Source organism: Biomphalaria glabrata, chromosome 9, assembly GCF_947242115.1.
Source record: "Biomphalaria glabrata chromosome 9, xgBioGlab47.1, whole genome shotgun sequence".
In the NCBI taxonomy this organism is placed as follows: domain Eukaryota; kingdom Metazoa; phylum Mollusca; class Gastropoda; family Planorbidae; genus Biomphalaria; species Biomphalaria glabrata.
In genome coordinates, this window is record NC_074719.1 from 33,026,994 (window position 1) to 33,048,821 (window position 21,828).

The 21,828-nt window shown below is 37.2% G+C and overlaps 1 protein-coding gene across 5 annotated transcripts in view; it reads right to left on the reverse strand.

The window, feature by feature from the left end:
* LOC106053324 (complement C3-like) overlaps positions 1 to 19,326 on the reverse strand; it is an 86,816-nt gene extending 67,490 nt beyond the window's left edge. The window contains exons 1-2 of one of the 5 annotated variants that reach the window (XM_056039907.1): positions 6,149 to 6,226; positions 3,144 to 3,242 (exon numbers count right to left, since the gene is read on the reverse strand). The gene's annotated coding sequence lies outside the window, so the exon portion shown is untranslated. Of the gene's footprint in view, positions 1 to 3,143; positions 3,243 to 6,148; positions 6,379 to 18,892 lie in introns of those variants that run through there. The other 4 variants (XM_056039902.1, XM_056039905.1, XM_056039906.1 and 1 more) reach the window with 4 other exon arrangements.
* Positions 19,327 to 21,828: the final 2,502 nt, after the last annotated feature.

Consider the following 21,828-nt stretch of genomic DNA (forward strand, 5'->3'; position numbering starts at 1 on the left):
TAAGACAAATTCTATCTATTTCACAGAAACCATATTACCATATAGATCTACTAATAGATTCGAACAACTCATCTATTATTAGATTTAAAGAACTTAAATATAGATTTACATTTTTTTCTTGTTGCAATTTACAAAACATATTAGTAAACAATAATAATAAGGCGTGTCTTCGTATCCCAAGATTATTGAGGAATGCAGCGGCGACCTACTTATTTTGCCACACCAGCGCAGACAACTATTATCCGCAGGTGGTCGATTTAGATTTTCTTTTCTCCTCTTTGTCTGTCCTAAGCAGTGGCTTTTCTTGTGGCCTCAAATATGTATCCCGTGGCCATAGTAAGTGATCTAAACCTGTCTCGTTCTGAAACCACCTGCTTCGAGGTGCTGTATTCTATATCAGTTAAAGCAATTTGGCGCATAAGCTGGTCTTTAAAGCGTTTCTATGGGGCACCTCTGTTAGTCTTCAGCTCAAAGAAAAGGACTGCATTCGCCCCCCCCATAGGGATACGTGCACATTGTAATTGTCAGACCATAAGAATTTCCTCTATACTGTCCATACCGGCGTTCTCAAGGACATCGCAGTTTGTAGTGCGATCTTGCCACCGTCTTTCCACGATGGAGCGCAAGCATCTTCGTTCAAGAAGTCTTATTTGCTTTCTGTATAGTACCCATGTCTCAGATCCATATAGAAGGGTTGAGAAAACTACTTGGTAGACACTGATTTTTTTATATTTTTTTTTGGGGGGGGGGGGCAAACAGAGCGATTTATTCCGGCAAACTCTCGTCTGAAGGTGTCCAAAAGCAGACGGTTATCAACTTCCCTTGAAAGCGATGTGTCATTTGACACTATGCATCCTAGATATGTGAAAGGGTCTACCATGTTAAGGGGGTGTGCATTTATGGTGATCTATGGGGCTGGGTAAGTTTTATAGGGTAATTTCTGGAACATAACTTCTTGTTTCTTGATGTTAATAGATAAACCGAAAGAGTGTGCAACGTATGCAAATTGACCGCGAGCTGGATATCATCGGCAGAGAGAAGCTCTGCTGTGACAATTTGCATTGTTTTCTTTTTTGTATGGGATATTAGACGTTGAAGATTAAACACTTTGCCGTTCAAACAAAATCTGGTGTAGATGCCTTTTTGCAAGTTGCTTCATTTGACCCAGCATTACGCCAAAGAAGATAACAATAATGAGTATCCTCCATATTGACTTTTGGGAATCTTAAAAGTCTGGCACTACCAGCAGTGGCTGATCTCAAATTGGGAAAACATTATTGCAATAAATTTCAAAGGACCATTTTTTTTTACCGTTACGATATATTGTTTAAACAACAGCGGTAAACTAATAGATGTTTATACCTTCTGATATTTCTTTTCTGACATTATTCTTTTCTTTTTTTTTTTTTACATCATAGCACTTTATCCCCCTCCCCCCTCCAATTGTTTTTTTTTATGTTTTACTTTCCCTTTGAATTTTTTTTTTATTGTTTTGAAAGGGAAAAAATGTTCGCTGTGTAAAGTGCTACAAAACAAAAAAAGTGTAGATGAGTTCACGAGCTCTGTTGATGGAATGTTACGCCCCTTTCAGTAACTCACAGAATATTGTTGATTACCCTCTTTTAGGTTTATTGTATATAGTAGGAAGAGTTATGCCCATTCATAGGGGACACTATTCTATGGGCCAAGATTAAAGAAGCTACTTATTCGTTTATATAATGAAAGTGTGGTCATTTCAAGTATCTATCTTAACATGGTGGCAGGTATGAAGTCCCCAAAGTTTGCATCAGTGATTTTGAACCTCAGTTTTCATCATAGCATAGGCAGCAGTGAAAATATTAAAGAATTTGATGAAAAAATCATATTGCTTCAAGCCACACTGACATTGCTCCCACTAAAAGTCAGTGGCGTAGCTAGCAATGTGCGGGTGGTGCGGGCTGCACGGGCATCAAGTGGTGGGGGGCATCAAAACGAGGACAAACTTTCTCAGTAAAACTACATATTGTAATTACATAAATAAAAACAAACACATTTATTTGTTTTGGTAATTTGTTGTGTCCTATATTCTTTCTCAAATTAAATTAAATGTAATCTGTAGACCAGCTGGAATTACATTTTACCAGATTGGTTTAAATCTTTGAAGGCTTAGCATTTTTACACTTATTTTTGAAGCCTTACATGATGTTACTTCATTGTTCAATGCACTGGTTATGGACATGTTTAAAATAGTGTTTTTATTTTAAATTACTTATTAGTAATGGTCAAATATCTTTTGTGGACCAGTGGGGGGAGGGGCTATCTGGGAGAAGGTTTTCTAACCGCTCATCAAACACAACCCTTCTAGAGTCGGGATTTGAACTCAAGCCTCCTTGTAAGGTGACCAAGCTCTAATCAAGCGGTTTTAGCCTTTTAGCCACACATCAGTTGCTGGGAGGGAAATTGAAGTTTGTCTGAGAGTAGGCAACACTAAGAAAGAGGGGAAAATGTGGAGAGATTATCTGTAGAGAATCTTGTGGACATCGTGCGTTTTCTCTTTAAGCAGAATCTGGCACTCCGTGGGCATAGCGAACGAATTGAAGAATTGGCAGTACAAAATCAAAGAAATATCCTGGAGTGGAATTATTATCCAAGTACGATCTATTCGTGAGAGACCGAATGAGTACATGTCCCTACCAAATAAAAAAGAATTTATTGTAATTTAAGTGCTCACGAAAACAAATAAAAAATCATACAGAAAGTATAAAAAGCAAATATTTCTCGATTATTTTCCACCGTTCAACTTACATATAATATCTAGATCAAAATGTTAAGGTATATTGCCATGCAGAGCCTCAAAGACGTGTTGGTCAAAAAAAAAATTACCAGGCGAAAAAAAGATGAAGGTAGATTTTCTATCAACACACAAGAAAGAGCTACTGATGGAAATACCTTCCTTGGACAGTATTTTTCATGAAACAATAACCCCTTAATCAAGAGTTGGTCTAGTTGTTTCATAATAGGAGAAGCCATTACTAACCTACCTCCCGTTCGTTGAGTCGCCAATAAACCCACTTCTGACACCAATGTTACAACATTTAAAGGAAGCAACTCGACAGTGAGGGAACAAAGAGAATACAATGTTTAATAAAATAAAAATAAATCACCAAAAACAAGGCTGATCTCAATTTCAATCTCCCACTTTCTCTTCCTGCTCCCCATTCATTTAGTCCATTCTTGTGCGCTGGTTCGCAGCCATGAAGTCACTACAGAACATGGTAATTTCAATATATATATATATATATATATATATATATATATATATATATATATATATATATATATATATTGTTTATATATTGTTTGTTTTCCTATTGACCCCTCCAACTTACTCTTACAAATAAAAATATAATGCGCCTCTTTCCTTTTTTTTTTTTTTACAAATCTTATATCAACTCGAAATGTCTATCTGTTTGAAAAGTTTGTACACGTCATTTCACATTGTTGTACAAGAAACGATGGGGCTTAACTTTAGGGCCAGATCATTCTATATACAACGGTATACATTTTATTGCATAGTTTAGAATCATATTTCTAATCATCTATTTAAAATTGTTCAGACGACATATTTCTAACGAACCTACTTCTTGTGTTTGACATTAGCACTGTCAAGTGTCATTTAAGGCATAGGAAAAGGGGGAAGTTTCATGAAGCGCCCATGGAATTCTACGCCACTGTTCAAAATGTGCATTACTGTTCATTCCATTAAAACTACTTGAGCCACAGGTCGTCTTTCTTTCCACCTGAACAACATGAAATATGATCAAGACACGCACTTTATGGTGTTAAGAATGTTTAGACAATGAGATGTCCTCTAGTCTAGATTATGATCTCAAAATACAATTTCTTTCCCTGTCCGCCTCTCCACACAAACTCACACAAGAGTTAAACATGGCATCAAACAGATGGAATCAAAAAAACAAAACAAAACTTGAACGGTGCACACAATAAAAAGACATGCTTGTAAAAATAATAATAATACAATTTATTAAAATAAATAAACCCAAGCGCTGCTGGATATTTTCCTAAAGGTTGTTCCCTATAACATTTTCCCGGATTCGCTGAGTCAAAGTGTCAACTCGGACTGATTTAGGGAGCTTTATGTTATTAAATAAGATACAGACTTGTTTGTTTGTTTATGCTCTTTTTTTTTTATTCAGCTGGAACACTTTTTGGAGAGAAAGAGAGAGAGAGAGAGAGAGAGAGAGATGTAATTGTATTTTTGCCTTCTATATGTCACTTTTGATTTACACAGACTGTAGTGCATGGTTTCCCATAGCGTGCTCTTTTAATATTGTATATGTTTAAGTATTCAAATAGTTATTAACTTCTTTTGCATAAATAAATGACTTCTATTAGATGAATATCATGATTTAACTGAGGAATTTGTGATATGTTAATTTCATAAACTACTTTAGTGACTCAGTAACTCTGTTTTGTCTGTGTCCAACTCGCCAACTATTTAAGACACTCTGATCAAGCTAAAAAAGAAAATGTATTTGACTAAACGGCCTTACAGGGACAACTTTGTTAATTGCTTTGTTTATGTCTCAACTTTTGACTGTGACAATGTTAAACACCCTGCTGTCAATGCTCTCACAACCACAGAGAATCAGCGAAAGAGAAGAATTTCTGAGGGCGGGGGTGATCTTAGTGAATTAGTAATAGAAATAGTACTCATTTCTTCATGAGATTCGTCTAGAATAATCCAACTAACATTCTGAGATTAGAAATTAGTTTTGATTGAAAAGATGATGCTTTAAGGGAGTGTGTACACGTCAGTTAGAACTTAGGATGGTGACAGCTAAGAAGAGGCTGGTGGCGCTTTCGTCAGAAGACGTCCTCTAGGTGCTGCTACTTCCCGAGACTTTGAGAAGAATTTGATCATCGATGTCAGCACGGCAAAGAAAGCAACCATCACAGTGTTGTTGTTTTATCCCATCCATCTACGTGTGTAAAGTGATTACCAGGGAGAACGATTAGAAAAAGTGCATGTATGCGATCTGTGTTGGAAACAGTACCCAATATCTTCGTAGAACATTGACCGCACCAACGGATTGCTTTTTTTTTGTTAACTAAGGTAGATAGATCTAATTAATATTTATATATATATTATTGTCGCAGTGTCTCAAAAGCAATCTAAATGCACACAATTCATACCCGGAAAAGAGCCCTCTTGAACTCTTAAGTGTTGCCTACTTAATACATTTCCCTTGAGAAAGTCTGTTTTATTTTGACTCAAATTTCATTCGCCAGCGTACCCGTAAATAAACAAATAGTTGTAATATAAATAATATATCTGATACATATTTAATAAACTGATGAAAAGTAAATAATAAATAATATTAAACTATATATTCTTTAGCCCCTCTTAATGACAGATGGCAGGGATGGATAAAAAAATGGAGTTCGATGATAAAGATACTAAAACTTAAAATATTAATTCCGATATATTGAAACTTCTATTTTACTGATGTAGATTTTTATTGTCAGTATGTAATCTATGTATAAGTCTGATCATTTAGAGGCTATTAAAAATGTTAATCTGGTAGAAAGTAAACAACTGGATCTCTCTTTCGATAAGCCCCACCAACCTAGTCACAATTTCGGTTCTCATTTAATAGATCTCTCAATTTCTGTAGTAATCTCTCTGTCTGCCTCTCTCTCTCTGTGTCTTTGTATCTTTCTGTCTGTATTTGTATCCTTTGTCTGTCTCTCTCTGTGTCTTTCAGTCTGTCTCTCTCTATGTCTTTCAGTCTGTATTTGTATCTTTCTGTCTGTCTCTCTCTGTGTCTTTCTGACTCTCTGTCATTATGTCCGTCTCTCTCAGTGTCTTTCTGTCTGTTTTTCACTATGTCTTTCTGTCTCTCTGTCCTTATGTCTGTCTATCTCTGTTTCTTTCTGTCTGTTTGTCTATGTGACTTTCTGTCTGTTACTCTTTGTGTCTCTGACTCTCTAAACCAACTCAGTGATCACACATTTAAAAAATAAAATTAAGTTCAAAGAATTCATTCTCGGGGCTTTTGGTTCGGACAAACATTATTCATAACTTACTCCCAACAAAAACAACATATTCTTTGTGTATTACTTAGACCAAGTGTCAAACACTTACATTTCTGTTGGCAAGAAAATTCTATAATAAATCCAAATGAAAAAAAGACACATGTCAGTATCCTCTCAAGTACACGGCATGGACTGACTCACCTAATATGGAGAGTTCTACTCATCTGTACGGGCACTCATCGTGAGTCATTGTTCTAGTATTCATGCTTAATTATGTCAGTGAATGTAGTTGACCTATTACACCCAAGGCAACTTGATCGTATGGTTGATACCACACTTGATTCCATGAGATTCGAAACACTTAAAATACATTTGTGTCAAATGTCACGCTAACATTTCAGTGTAATACTCTACATCATCACATCTGAAGGTGCGGTGTTTGGCTCTTAGTTCTCTACACAGTTGTAACCGTTTCTAGAGAATACTTTTAATGTGACTTCTGGATACCGAGTGACCCAAGAATGGAAATCTGACCATTAACCAACGTGATATACTGGACTATCACAAATTACATTCTATTTTATTTTCTTGTTCAATTTATTGCCATCGTCATGATTTTTACCTTAAGAGATTGATTAAAAAAAAAAGATAACCAAAATAGTTTGTCCTAGGCTGCCCCTATGGGTCCAACCAAAATAGTTTGTCCTAGGCTGCCCCTATGGGTCCATTGTTTGGCAAGCAATTCGTGTGTAAGGAATGTTTACATATTTTAGGGAATACACGAGTGTGAAATTATATCGCAAAGGCGTATTTGGTTATGTTGACTATGTCACTATTGATCTGTAATAGCAAGAATTGTTAATGTAAAAATTAAGAAATAAAACTTTGGCTTAAAATACAAAGAAAATAAAAAGTCAGAAAATTGTTAAGATGTGGAGACCATATAGCCTACTATAAATATACAGTCTGTCTATACATAAGATAAAAAAACACACTCCTGATCTAAATCTAGATGATTACCAGCGATCACGTCCAATGGACAACCATTGAAAACAACGCAGAATGTTCTTCAAGTCTGTCTTCATACGTCCAGGGGAAGTGTACGGTGAGGTTTCACTTGCAGACAAAGAGCAGGACAAATTGATATTTACACTACGGTGCTATCAACTGGGAACAAACCACTGGCGGATCCAGGGGGGGGGGGCGGTAGGGGCGATCGCCCCCCCCCCACTCGTCCGCCCCCCCCCCACCAAAGGGGGGGGCGGACAAATTTTAGATTAGAATTCACACAGTTTGTATACGAATTTATTACTTATGTTAATAATATTTACTAATTATTTATATTTTTAACATATTTTTAGATTATTTCGCCCCCCCCTCTAGTATGTTGGCCGATTTGGTGGGGTCGGGAGGGCGCGATGGTATCAATCCCGCCCCCCCTACACTTTCGAGTGGGGGGGGGCGGTCCAATTTATTGGTAGAAATCACAGCCTGCTAAAGAATACTAATTTAAAAAAACAATGTATATATGTATATATATATTTACATTGATAGAATAAGGTTGAGGTTTCCGAAGCTAACATCTACTGTTCAACATTGTGCAGTAGAATTGAAGGTTGTACGGTAGTATTTGTAAACATGTTTTTTGTTTCTACTTTTACTAATTCAGTAATTGTTAATATGTCAAATGCCAATGAGAACACAATTTATCCCGAGTCTGAAATGACGCTAATTCCACTAATTGTATAATAAGTAACGTCTAGAGTTCTGTAGAAGTGGATGATTACAGAACAAATTGGTGTCTGGTGTCAGTCAATCCGTGTAGCTATGAAATTTAAAAAAAAAGTTTTTAATGAAAAGAATGAATTTTAGAAAGAAGTTTAAACACCATATATCTGTGTCTTCTGTTGCAGTCTGAGATAGCAGAAGAGAGAACTAGATAACATTAATAAGGACATTATGTAAGACTGGGATTTTTAATTTCGGAAACTTTGGGCGCCTAAGAGTACACCCAGCTCTAACCTGACATTAGTTGGGGAAAAGTAAAAGCGGTTTATCGTTGTGCTGGCCACATGACACCCTCGTTAACCTTGGGCCAAAGAAACTGATGACCTTTACTTCATCTGCCCTATAGATCGCAAGGCCGATATATATATTTATAGCTTTTATATAGCGCTACTTTCATGCTTATAGCATGCTCAGAGCGCTTTGGTCCAATTTCATCTGTGAACCGGTAGGGGGGGGGGGGGTATCTAGGAGTTGGTTTTCCGTGCTGCCTTTAGGCGCTCAGTAAACACAACTCTGCCCGAGTCGGGTATCGAACCTCGAGCCCCCTTCTAGGTAGCCAAGCCAAGCCAAGTTCAAGCGCACTTAGCCTCTCGACCTCGTTGTTGTTGCAATAACACGGAGGCCAATACGAGGCCAATACGAGGCCAATACGAGGAAAACGCGAGCACGGACGTCCTCGTATAACTTGGCACCGCACCATCATTAAGGATATCAGGGCCGTGAACTCAGATGGGAAGAGACTGCTAACATTGCTGGAGAGAGATCTTTATGGAGGCAGCTTGCCCAATGCGCAGAACGGCGCAGGAGGTTCTAAGTTTAAGTATATCGTTTCAATTGTATTGAACAGTTTTGAATACCCTTGTGATCTAAAATATGTTTTGAGTGCGCAGAAGTATTGGACAGCAAGCAGATCTTGACACTCATCGCTGGCTTTGACAAGTTTTGGCCGCTGAGCCCAGATCTGGCTGGTCGTCTTTCTTTCATTTTCTAATTGGTGTTTAATTAATTTTGATTGCATTGTCGTGCTTTTTTTGTTTCTTCATCATTGCTCAGCAGTAGCTTGTTATTTGTATCATGACAGATTCAACCTTTTAGTAGTCCTAGTGATAGGGGCATTATAGAAACTAACAGTGCAACTGTCAGACTATTACAACACACACACAGTCACTTGAATTCTAAATACCAAGTAGGTCATGTGTGTTAAAGCAGACGTCAATCAATGCCCATCCTCTCTTGTGTACTGTACATCCACTGTTGCTCTTATTGTTTGTTGACATGGCTGAAAAAAAACACACGATTCTACCCTTATTGTTAGAGTTAGTAAGCTTGGCGTCAGAGCTTATTTACAACGTAGACTACAGAATCATTGGAGGCGTTCCTAGGGGTCATGAAACGCCTACGTCTGGAAAGTGTAAATAGTTTCATAAAGTGGGTGCTCAAAACATTATGTTTTGGTCGACTTTCTTAACGAAAACCGCGGTCCGTACGGCACTCGTCAATGATGCGCCGTTGTATAAGATAGTGTGCAAGCGCAAGCCTGTCATCGAGAGAGCTGTCTCTTTATAGTGGTTAGCTGGAACGCTTTGGAGAAGGGACGTGAGTAGGCCAGACCGAAAGGATGCGTGGTGGCAACTGAAATGTGAGGAACAGGAACGTTCTAGCCCGTTTCCGTGTCAACAACTGGCCATTAGGTGCTTTCTTCACTGCATGGAGGACGATGTGACAGTTAATCACATTCTTTAGGTGTGTCACGTTGTGCATGGAGGACGATGTGATAGTTAACCACATTCTTTAGGTGTGTCACGTTGTGCATGGAGGACGATGTGACAGTTAACCACATTCTTTAGGTATGTCACGTTGTGCATGGAGGACGATGTGATAGTTAACCACATTCTTTAGGTGTGTCACGTTGTGCATGGAGGACCATGTAATAGTTAACCACATTCTTTAGGTGTGTCACGTTTCGGGTAACGAATCAAAGTTCAGTGGTTGGAGACGTCAGTATTTTAATTTCTTTCGTTTTTATAACAATTTGTTTTCATCATTTCTGAACCCCCCCCCCCCTTTCCCTTTTTGTAAGTCATGGAGAGAGAGAGAGAGGGGGATGGGGGGTCTCTGCTCTATCACTTTTCTCATTCTAGTGTAAGCCAACTAGCAATGAAAGTATTTAAAATAAAAAAAAAACATTTAAAAAATTCATAACACCAACAACAAGGATATTTTCAACCATGACGGTTAATTACAACTTTCTGAAAAATTAAATAAAATGGTTACGGTTGTATTGGTTGTATTTAAATGGACTGAGGGCAGACTTCACGGTTACCTGGGATTTGTAATCTCTCTCAATAAGTTGCACTTAAAGCTGTGCATTAATCCAAGTTAGCTGCACACAAAAAAAGCTACGTTTGGTCAAATGTTGTAACAAAGTATCCTGTAATAAAAACGGGTTATCTGTAAGCTTTAGGGAAAAGAAATGATTGTAGCCTACGCTAGATGTCTGGCTCACTTTCAAGAAATATTTATGTTATTTATTAATTCGTTGGAATTATCCAATACATACACAGATAAAGATGATGTAGAGAGAGAGAGAGAGAGAGAGAGAGAGAGAGAGAAAGTTAATAATAATAATAATAATAATAATAATAATCTTTATTGTCCGTATGGAAATTTGTCTTACAATTTGTGCATTACACCAAACAAAAAACATTATAACTATAAGAAACCAAAGTGTACATTCACACCAGACTCACTCATAATTTACATGTGACAAAGTTTATATCAGCTTGTTCTTATTTAATTTGATTGCCAGAAGCAGTTTTAAATTATACCTGAAGCATAAACAAAATAAAGGAAAGATGATTTATATCCTGCACAAGCTACACAAAGAGAGAGACAGACAGACAGACAGATAGACAAAAAGAGATTGAGATCAAAATACAAGACGTAGAAGATGGACAAAGGCTAGTCTTTTTTTTAGCACTACTTTCTTCTCTACTTAAAATTTAAATATCATTGTCAAACTCTCTGTTTAGATAGAACTTGAGATCTGGAGATTGTTTATCTAGCAAAATAAAAATTAAATTAAATTTAAAAAGCTTATATATGGGAAAGAACTGTACATTTACAGTCACATTTCTTAATATTGTAAGATTTTATAATCTTTCAAACAAAATTAATTCATTACCACTACTTATTAATCAATTAAAAAAAAAATGGAACAATGAATGATTGTGCAAAGTTTCAACTTGATCCGAGAATGGGAAGTGGGAGAAATAACGTGTACAAGATTTGTACCAGACTGATTGAGTGAGTTGATATAAGCTTTGTAAAACAAAACCTTAGGTAAGCTCACATCGCAGTATGGTTCTAAAACTTGGCATGCTTGATATCTGTCCCTTATGTCTTATTTCTCTCTCACACACACACATTTACGTAGTCTCTCTTTCTCTCTCTATCTCTCTCTCTCTCTGCAGGTGGTAATCTTTCACTTGTTAACATCTGATTTATATAAACACTCACTTTAAATAGACCACTTGTATAAACACAAGTCCGGTAACTCTTTCCTCTCAATCCGATGCGCACTTGAAGTCCGTCAGTTCAAGGAAACCTTACAGGCTAAGCCAGAGGTCAAGTTAACTTTTAGCTTTGAATAGAAACACTTTTTTCCCATGTCGAATCATCACGTGCTGTGATGTCATATGTACTAGGCCTAACTAGGCTATAACAGTATAACGTCTAGTATTAGGTCTACTGGAAGATACATGACAGGAATGATGAACACCAAATTGTTAAGATAAAGGCAGAAAATCTGCAGAGAACGGGGGGGGGGGGGGGGGGGGAGAAACCTCTAGAAAAACGAACTTCAGGAAGCTATCCCAAAGTACTGTCAGTCAAAGATCCTGGTACGTCCACACAATCACGTGACGCTCACTTCTTGATTCGTAAAGTGATCAGATCTAGAGATTAATTTACTTGTCAAAGTTTTCACTCTTTCTCTCCATAATTATTTTTCCATGTTTTGAAGGAATTCTTCATTTGCTCATTACTATTTCACTACCCCTGTTATGATTGGGCTTCAATAGCTTTGTTGTTTGTTATGAGAAAATGTTGTATTTGGTATAGAACTAAAGGGAAATGCATGCTCTTTTTATATAATTCAAAGTCAAGTTTCAAAAATTAAACGTTAATTAAATTTAATGAGGTCAAAATCAACGATGGTATCGTCGATTAGGAGAGAAAGAGTTAACTCATTGCTTTTTTCTGCGAATTAGTTTGTGATTTCAAGTCTGTCCGGGAATTTCAAATGGAGCGTCAAAAGGAATCCACCTTAATGTCTGAAATAGAGTAAAACACAACGTAGGCTACGTAGGCCTATTAGTTTGATGTTTTAAAACCCAAGTGTCCTCTGCACAAGAACGAGCACGTAGAACTAAACTACTCCTAAGCTCGGATATACGCAGGACTTTCAACAGTTTGACGGGACAGTTTTAAAAGCATACTAGATATACTTATAATTGGATTACCGCTGACCCAAAACTATTGTCTGTTTGATTTTAACATATACACGGCAATAATATTTGTACACAATTATATAAGATAAGATAAACAACCAGTTGGGATTTATAGGATTAATGTAAATTCGCAATAATCTGATGTTCATGTTCCGGTCTGCACTTTTAAAGAAGAAAAAATTCATTAAGATAGAAAAAGAAGAAAAAGTAGTATGGTGAAATGTGGGGGTGATCTAGGTTGAAAATTGAAAAGAGGAAGAATGAAGAGATGGCTAAATAAATAGATAGTATGAGCGTTGCCAATTGAATGCTAAGGACGCTAAATTACTTTTGCCAACTTTATTATCTTAAAATGCGTATCGGCTAGTTACACCCCCTTTTGTATTTAAATACGTTGTCAGTCTTGCTTATTTCTAGAGCTACACATGAAAAATGTAGACATTTGATTTCGCATTACAAAACATTATATAACAAAATTCTCATACTTTTTATTATAGGCCTACACATCTTATCAAGCACATGATATCAACACTTTTAGTGGACACTTTTATACGTGGAGGCTATTGCCATACATTATCAGCATTTTGGTGCAAGTATTTCTAAGTGAAGCATTTTACTGTCAGCACTACAGAACCAAATTTCTTGGCTCTCTCACTTCTAGCATTAAGTCATTTGTATTATGTAGTTGGCTACACTGAGCTGCAATACGACGTCCTTGACCTTGTTTTTTTTTTTCAAATCTCTGAAAATCTTACTCTTTTCATTTTCCATTATATCGCCTCTACATTCTTTCTTATCGCTTTTTTCCCTTCAGAATTGTAATGTGCCAAGAACGTAAACAGACAACAAAAAAATTAAGTAGCTGATTTTGGATTAGCACTTCGTTTGAACGTCCCCAATCTGCTGTACACTAAATACACTGCAATGTTAGCTAGTCATGGCTATAGGCAAGTCTGCAATAGTAACCTACCAATGTTAGCTAGTCATGGCTATAGGCAAGTCTGCAATAGTAACCTACCAATGTTAGCTAGTCATGGCTATAGGAAAGTCTGCAATAGTAACCTACCAATGTTAGCTAGTCATGGCTATAGGCAAGTCTGCAATAGTAACCTACCAATGTTAGCTAGTCATGGCTATAGGCAAGTCTGCAATAGTAACCTACCAATGTTAGCTAGTCATGGCTATAAGCAAGTCTGCAATAGTAACCTACCAATGTTAGCTAGTCATGGCTATAGGCAAGTCTGCAATAGTAACCTACCAATGTTAGCTAGTCATGGCTATAAGCAAGTCTGCAATAGTAACCTACCAATGTTAGCTAGTCATGGCTATAGGCAAGTCTGCAATAGTAACCTACCAATGTTAGCTAGTCATGGCTATAAGCAAGTCTGCAATAGTAACCTACCAATGTTAGCTAGTCATGGCTATAGGCAAGTCTGCAATAGTAACCTACCAATGTTAGCTAGTCATGGCTATAGGAAAGTCTGCAATAGTAACCTACCAATGTTAGCTAGTCATGGCTATAGGAAAGTCTGCAATAGTAACCTACCAATGTTAGCTAGTCATGGCTATAAGCAAGTCTGCAATAGTAACCTACCAATGTTAGCTAGTCATGGCTATAAGCAAGTCTGCAATAGTAACCTACCAATGTTAGCTAGTCATGGCTATAGGAAAGTCTGCAATAGTAACCTACCAATGTAAGCTAGTCATGGCTATAGGCAAGTCTGCAATAGTAACCTACCAATGTTAGCTAGTCATGGCTATAGGAAAGTCTGCAATAGTAACCTACCAATGTTAGCTAGTCATGGCTATAGGAAAGTCTGCAATAGTAACCTACCAATGTTAGCTAGTCATGGCTATAGGCAAGTCTGCAATAGTAACCTACCAATGTTAGCTAGTCATGGCTATAGGCAAGTCTGCAATATTAACCTTTCAATGTTAGCTATCTAAGAGTTATTCAACTTACAGATAACTTGCCGTAGAAAATATCTAGCATGGTGTTATAATATCTCAACGAAAAAGAGAGATAGAACACGTATTTAAAGATAGACTAAATCGATGGATTTCTTATTTATGTGATCTCATATAACTTATCTAGGTTCCGCAAGGTTGTCATTGCCGGAAGTGGTAATGGATGTAAGCACTCCACTACCTATAAAATGCTTCCTAATGACATGCATCTCAAATAGCCTCTGACAACCCTCTGGCCTTCAAGTGTGGCTCAGATATTGAGTCCGGCGGAACTGTTTTTAAAGGGGCAAAGGTGAGTGACTAACGCCTTAACCAGTAAGCTTCGGGCAGGAGGGGCTCGTTAGCCATTGCTGGCTACCCACCTAGGATAAGGAAAACTCTGAACTCAAACCTCAGTTGCCTTGCAGCCATACCCAATCATAGGAAAGGCTTCGGGAATTAACCCTAAGGAAAAATCAGGAGCTGGCCACCCTAAGGCAGTTTGCAGCACCCAGTGCTACACCCTGGCAGAACCTGCGACGGATACATCAGCTGCGTGGAGAGGGGGGAACCGATGTGTGGGCGACATCGTTCCGACCACAGCTAATACCCAGGCATTCAACTCATTTCCATGAGATGATCCATAGTCGCTACGCGACTGAAGGAGACCATATTATAACTTATCTATTTTCTCATACCAAGAACTGAACTTTTCTATGTATGCATTTGTAAACAAACAAAAAGGGAAAGAAGACAAGAAATACGAAAATATTTTATTTTATCTCCCTTTCTTTCTCCCTATGTTTTGTGCGTACATTTTATGAAGATAAGGAACCAGAACAAATGTCTGCTCAGTCTTAAATCCGACTCTAGCTTGACTCTATTCTTTGCTAATAAGGTAGAATAATTATCATACAGTAGGAATTCCTATGGCCATGCACATGTGTTTAGCAGATAACTTTGCTTGCTGGACTATACATTGTAGGGAATAAAGAAAGAGACATCATAAAACCAACGAAAGACAAAAAAAAAATGAGAAGAGAGAAATATTTCAATTATTTGAGAATTGAAAATTTAGTTCTAATGTCTCTTATAACACAAATAACAAACACGCTAAGATAATCAAGTGAGACTGAAAGAGAGAAGGCAGTGAGAGAGATTGTGAGAGATGGCAGAGTGACTAAGAGAGATACTGACAAACATCGACAGACAATCAGAGAGACAAAGAGAGAGAGAAAGAGAAAGGGGTAGACAGTCAAAAAAGACAGACTTTGCTATGTTACATTACAAAGTGATTAATACAAAACTTGTGCTACTAAAAATAGTAGAACAGATGGACTGTTTCCTTAAGGGACTTCACTTATTTCTCTGTTTGCTATACAAGATTACGTCATATTTAAAAATAGTTCAAAACAATACTGCCAAATAGTTAGAATTTAGTTGAGGTGACCAAACCTTACGCTGGAGCTGTGACTGCATGTTGCACAGCTATTGGACTGTTAGTCTATATGACTATATATTGCACAGCTATTGGATTGTTTAGTCTATGTGACAATATTGCACAGCTATTGGACTGTTAGTCTATGTGACTGTATATTGCACAGCTATTAGACTGTTAGTCTGTGACTGTATGTTGCACAGCTATTGGACTTTTAATCTATGTGACTGTATTTTGCACAGCTGTTGGACTGTTAGTCTATGTGACTGTATATTGCACAGCTATTGGACTGTTAGTCTATGTGACTGTATGTTGCACAGCTGTTGGACTGTTAGTCTATGTGACTGTATTTTGCACAGCTGTTGGACTGTTAGTCTATGTGACTGTATATTGCACAGCTATTGGACTGTTAGTCTATGTGACTGTATATTGCACAGCTGTTGGACTGTTAGTCTATGTGACTGTATATTGCACATCTATTGGACTGTTAGTCTATGTGACTGTATTTTGCACAGCTGTTGGACTGTTAGTCTATGTGACTGTATTTTGCACAGCTGTTGGACTGTTAGTCTATGTGACTGTATATTGCACAGCTATTGGACTGTTAGTCTATGTGACTGTATATTGCACAGCTGTTGGACTGTTAGTCTATGTGACTGTATATTGCACATCTATTGGACTGTTAGTCTATGTGACTGTATATTGCACATCTATTGAACTGTTAGTCTATGTGACTGTATTTTGCACAGCTGTTGGACTGTTAGTCTATGTGACTGTATGTTGCACAGCTAATTATGTTTCACGTTCTGTCAGAATAGTTCATTTTTCACTTTTGAATATTCTACCTTGTTATTATTAAACTCCAATAACATTTTTCATTTGTAATTAGAAAATGTTACTTTAGGTATAGAATTATAGGAGAACTGATGCTCTTTTCATATAACACAAATTAAAGTTTTTAAAAACAAAATATTAATTTAATTTAATGGGATCAAATCAACGATAGTATCGTTAATTAGGAGAGAAAGCGTTAAAATACTAAATCTAGTTTTACATCTAGATGTCTAGGCTACACAGTGCTAAGAAGTTGGTTATTCCAGAATATATTACTTACTAAGTCTTACTTTTGTGTTTTATGTTGCCTTTAAACCTGTCTTCGAATGGGGGAGTGCAGTACTTTGCTAGACTACAATGTCACATATGTTACAGGAACTCCATCAACAATGATTTCAGTTCTTTTTTGCCTTCTACACTTGTCTTATATCATACACATTAGTATATTATTGTAATTATACAGCTAACATATGCAGAATAAAATTTCTTTTATTGTGACTTAAAATTAGAAACTTTATCAAGTGATTCCCACAGCCAATACAAGCGTCTAAAATATCTATTGTATTGACTACTTACAACCTATTCGCCTTTAGGCAGAGGCGGACTGGGTGTCAAAATTGGCCCGGGTATTTCTATACCATGCGGCCCACAAATTGTATATCGTCTGATGGGCATCCAACCATACCTATCTTCAGAATCATTCTGTTAAGTTTGATAATGTATTGGTAACTAGATAACTAGGCGCATACAGTGAACTCTATATTCCTGGCTAAGTGTGTTGGGGTTAATAGAATGAGGCTTAATAGTAACACTGCCTACGAAGGTAGGTTATTACATTATTTCGGGAAAATTGTTACATTAAATTAGTTTTAATTAGACTGTAGTGTGGACTAGTGTAGAGCCTGTAAAATATTTTTTTTTAACACGACGCTCAGAGGGCCCATTTTATAAGAGCATATTATAGAACATTTAACAATTTAATACTCGCCTTTCGGTGGCCCTACCGGTCTATTAGGGTACCGGACCATGGGGCATTTGCCCATATAGCCAGTCCGCCCCTGCCTTTAGGCAAATACAAATACAAAAACCAAACCTAAATAAAATACTAGAAAGACACAAAGATAAAGGAACATTATTTATTTCATATTCTAGGACAAATTTACACAAGTGCTCCTTCATTCATAATGCTATTAAAGCATGGAAATGGATCCGCCAGGAAAACCAATGACTTGGCAGATTTTAAGTCACTGGTTAACATGTATGTCTACATTGACACAGGGATACGCGTAGGACGTTATTATCTTTTGAAGTAACGTCTTTTATTGATAAGATAAGAAGATAAGACTCCAAGCATTGTAACATTGAGTAAATAAAATGTTGACATCACACTAATTGATCTAAGTGCAAACATTTATTACCTCAACCTAAAGGGAGGGGCTGAGGCAGAGTGGTAAAGCACTTGGCTTCCGAACAGGGGGCCCTGGTTTGAATCCTGGTAAAGACTGGGGAACTTTAATTTCGGGATTTTAAGGGCGCCTCTGAGTCTACCCAGCTCTGATGGGTACCTGATATTAGTTGGGGAAAAGTGAAGGCGGTTGGTCGTTGTGCTGGCCACATGACACCCTCGTTAACAGTGGGCCACAGAAACAGATGATCCTTACATCATCTGTCCTATAGATCGCAAGGTCTGAAAGGGGAACTTTACTTTTTTTTTTTTGCTTTACCTACAGGCATTCGTGAACCCCTATACATCTCTACGAATGTTACATTACTATTCCATTTATATTTGCTTGAAAAATATTCTAAATTTGAACCGCTATAAGAATTGATGCCTAAGATAAATGCTCCTATTTTTCAACTACTTGTATATAGGGTATCTTTAATGTTATAGTCTAGCTCAATGCGTCATGGTGCATTCTCTTTTGTGCAACTGTTGGAAGAAAATCTGGGAGAAAGTTTCCCTTAAAGCAATCAACAAACACAACTCAGTCGGGATTCGAACTCAAGCCGCTTGATAGAAACCAAAGCGTTTTACTGCTACTCATCCATATGAATGCATAATTTATATTTAATGTTCTACATAGTTAGAAGTTATTTTTAAATTTAAGATTTGGAGGGGGGGGGGTGTTCATAAGTAGACACAGAAGACGAAAAGAACAATTTAAATAGACCGGACAACAGCTTTGTCTGCATGAGGTGCGGGAAAATATGCAGGTCGAAACTTGGTTAGTGTAATTATCTGAAACACTGCACTCATCCTTAATCTTTGGAATCGAAGACATCGTCATTGTTATTATATGCACATACGTAATTAATAAAGACAATGTAGACTTACCAATACTAATTGATATTACCAGCTATAAGTTCACACTTACATTTAAAATAGAACTAATGCAATCAGCACTTGGTTATCCGTTAAAAAATAAGAATTTATCCTTTGGAATGTATCTCGTTAAGTATCTCTGATTAGAAGAGTCAAACTTTTTGTTGGAGTTATGGCCTCTTGATCTATTGAGAGCCACGAGAAGAACCACCAAGTTTAAGGTTGACTTGCACAATACGAAGTCTGAGACTTTCTTTGTTATCACACAATCGTAAAACAAAAGTGAGGTAATGCTATTTAGAAGATGTCTCAGTCAAATAGAAACAAAACTGAGTTTTATAAGCAAGCCTTGAACTCAGGCCTCAGTGACTTCTACGTCTAGACATGTTGTAATAAGACTTCTGTGAGACTAGTACTCGACACGTCAACAACAAAAAAAAAAGTATTTAAAAAAAAAGAGAGGGGTGTGGGGAGGTGCGAGAAGTAAATTTTAGAGTTTTTTTTGAAACGACATAAATGTTGAACAGATGTACTGACAAGGGGAGAGTAGCGGAGGTAGAGTGGTTGCTTCTCTGGCATCTCCTGCACCACAGGAACATCGTCTGTTTACTAACAAACCCACTGGCTTACGCAGATTCTCTCTCTCTCTCTCTCTCCTTTCCTCACCTCTCTCTTAATATTGTCATCACTTGCATGTGTGAACACACTACTCTCTGTCACACACACACACACAGTATAATTCAAAACAGTTTTGTATTCACTCTGTGGTGTATCTCACTTGACCTGATGTATTTTGCTTACTATTGAAAAAAAATATCTTTATATTCTTGTCTTCTTTTCGTTGAATAAATCATTTTAAAAAATCTTTTCGTATTCTTGGTAAAAGAGCAGGCGATTTATCACCGAAATTACTTTTAATTAAGTAAAGCTCTCCAACCTAACTTATGCAAGTCAAGGCCTAAGCTAAGTCTTCCACTTCGGAGCGTTGAAAAATGTATGCTGATTTTAAATCTGTAATTATTTAATATATTAATGGAACAACTAAGCACTTTACACGTTTGAAATAAAAACATTAATTTTCCAAAAAAAAAAAAATTATTTTTTTTTGCTAATATAAAGTCAATAAAGTCTCACTAAAAGCGAAACACAAAAGTTTAATACAATCAAATTAAAGTCTTTGTAGAAGTGTTCTGTGTGTATGTCAAGTTAGGGAATTGACTGTCTAGTTTTCTTTAGTTTTATAAATGTGGATAGTAAAGATAGTAGGGAAAAAAAAACACGTTGATTTATGTATTCATATGCCTAGGTAGATCATACATATAATGACATGACTGATCCAAATTAATTGATACATTTACATTTAATATAAGTTTTTTTAAAGTATTTGTATGTTCTCTTGCTTTTTACTACTGACAGATAAAAAAAAAAGAAACAAAAAAACAAATGTGTATGGAAGAGGTGGAAGAGGGTTAACAAGTTTCTCCTCAACCCGCCCTACTGCAAGCTTGAAACCAAAAGACGAATTTAATATTAATGGCATATATCGGGTTAGAACTAGCCGGATTTGTGTTTTAGAGTTCCGGGTAAGAAAAGATTTTAGAAAACATCTTTCGCCACATCAGAAGTTCTGAATCCCCCCCCCCTTTTTTTATTTTTTACTTCTTTTCTCTCTCTCTCTCTCTGTTCCAACTCCTAAACTTACCACCTGCTCACTGTAAAATAAAATATCTATATTTAGTTCTCATCTTCCTGAAGAGCGATTGGTGAACGATGTATCTAGCAGACAATACTGTACCAACATCACTCGGTAGATACAGAATCAATGCTAATGTCAAGGTCACTGCCTCCATGTTGACCACACGCCACTTCACTCCCCCCCCCTCCTTTCTCCTCCCTTTCACCTTGGAAGTGTCTGGCCTGTGTTGATTGACTTACGCCGTGCTCTGTGTACAAATGGACACGGAGACCAACAACATTTTGTGGCTGCTCGCAGACACTTGAATGCCAGGCACCTTTTTGTATGAGCGAAACGTACTTGGAAGCTCGTATCCTGGTGAAATTTAAAGTTTACAGGTTTACACTGGAGTGGGTATCCTGTATCATGAGGAGTTTATCAGGATAAGGGAAAAGTTGACAAGTTTACACTGCAATGTGTATCCTGTATCATGAGGAGTTTATCAGGATAGCGGGAAAAAGTTAAAGAGGTAATTACCAGGTCTTGAGAGTGGGACAATTACCCCCCTGGGCCTGACAGTAGTGCTAAGCACAAAGTGTGACGCTGGGATATAACTATCTCCCTTCCCTAAACTCTTCTAAATGTTCTTCTGGGTTGGCCAGGGGAGATTTGTGTCGGTTAACTATATACACACACACACACACTACTACCTTTCTCCGCAGCACCAACAGAATAATAACAATAATAAAAGTAATTGCCTTTTCAGACCATGCGTTCTATAAAAACAGATGATGTAAAACTCATCAGTTTCCACAATGTGAGAGACCCGATCACTGGAGAGCTTCTTTTTTTTTTGTCAAATTAACTGCAATGTGTAAAAATGATCACATTTTGATGCGATTCTTTTCTCTCCACTGATTTACTAGAATAGATGTAGATAGCCTCGAATTACCCGTTTTGTAGCGTTCGTAGGCTATCAGTACCTCCTTAAGTTGGGGCCACGTTACTTTAAATTTCTGCAGCGTTTCTGCGCTGGGGTTTAATATAAAATCTCACCTACAGTAAACAAAATTAAAGCAAAAAACTATCCCCCCCCCCCATCTCGCACTGGCCACGTCTATGATGTGAAGTACGGAAGATGTATTTTGAACACTGGTGCTAGCTCATTGCTTATTTCTTTGAGTAATGTAGCTGGAAAGTTGTCCGGTCCAGGAGCTTTATTTTTGTACTGTGGGGAGAAAATGTCATTTAACTGCTTGAACTGATTTTTATA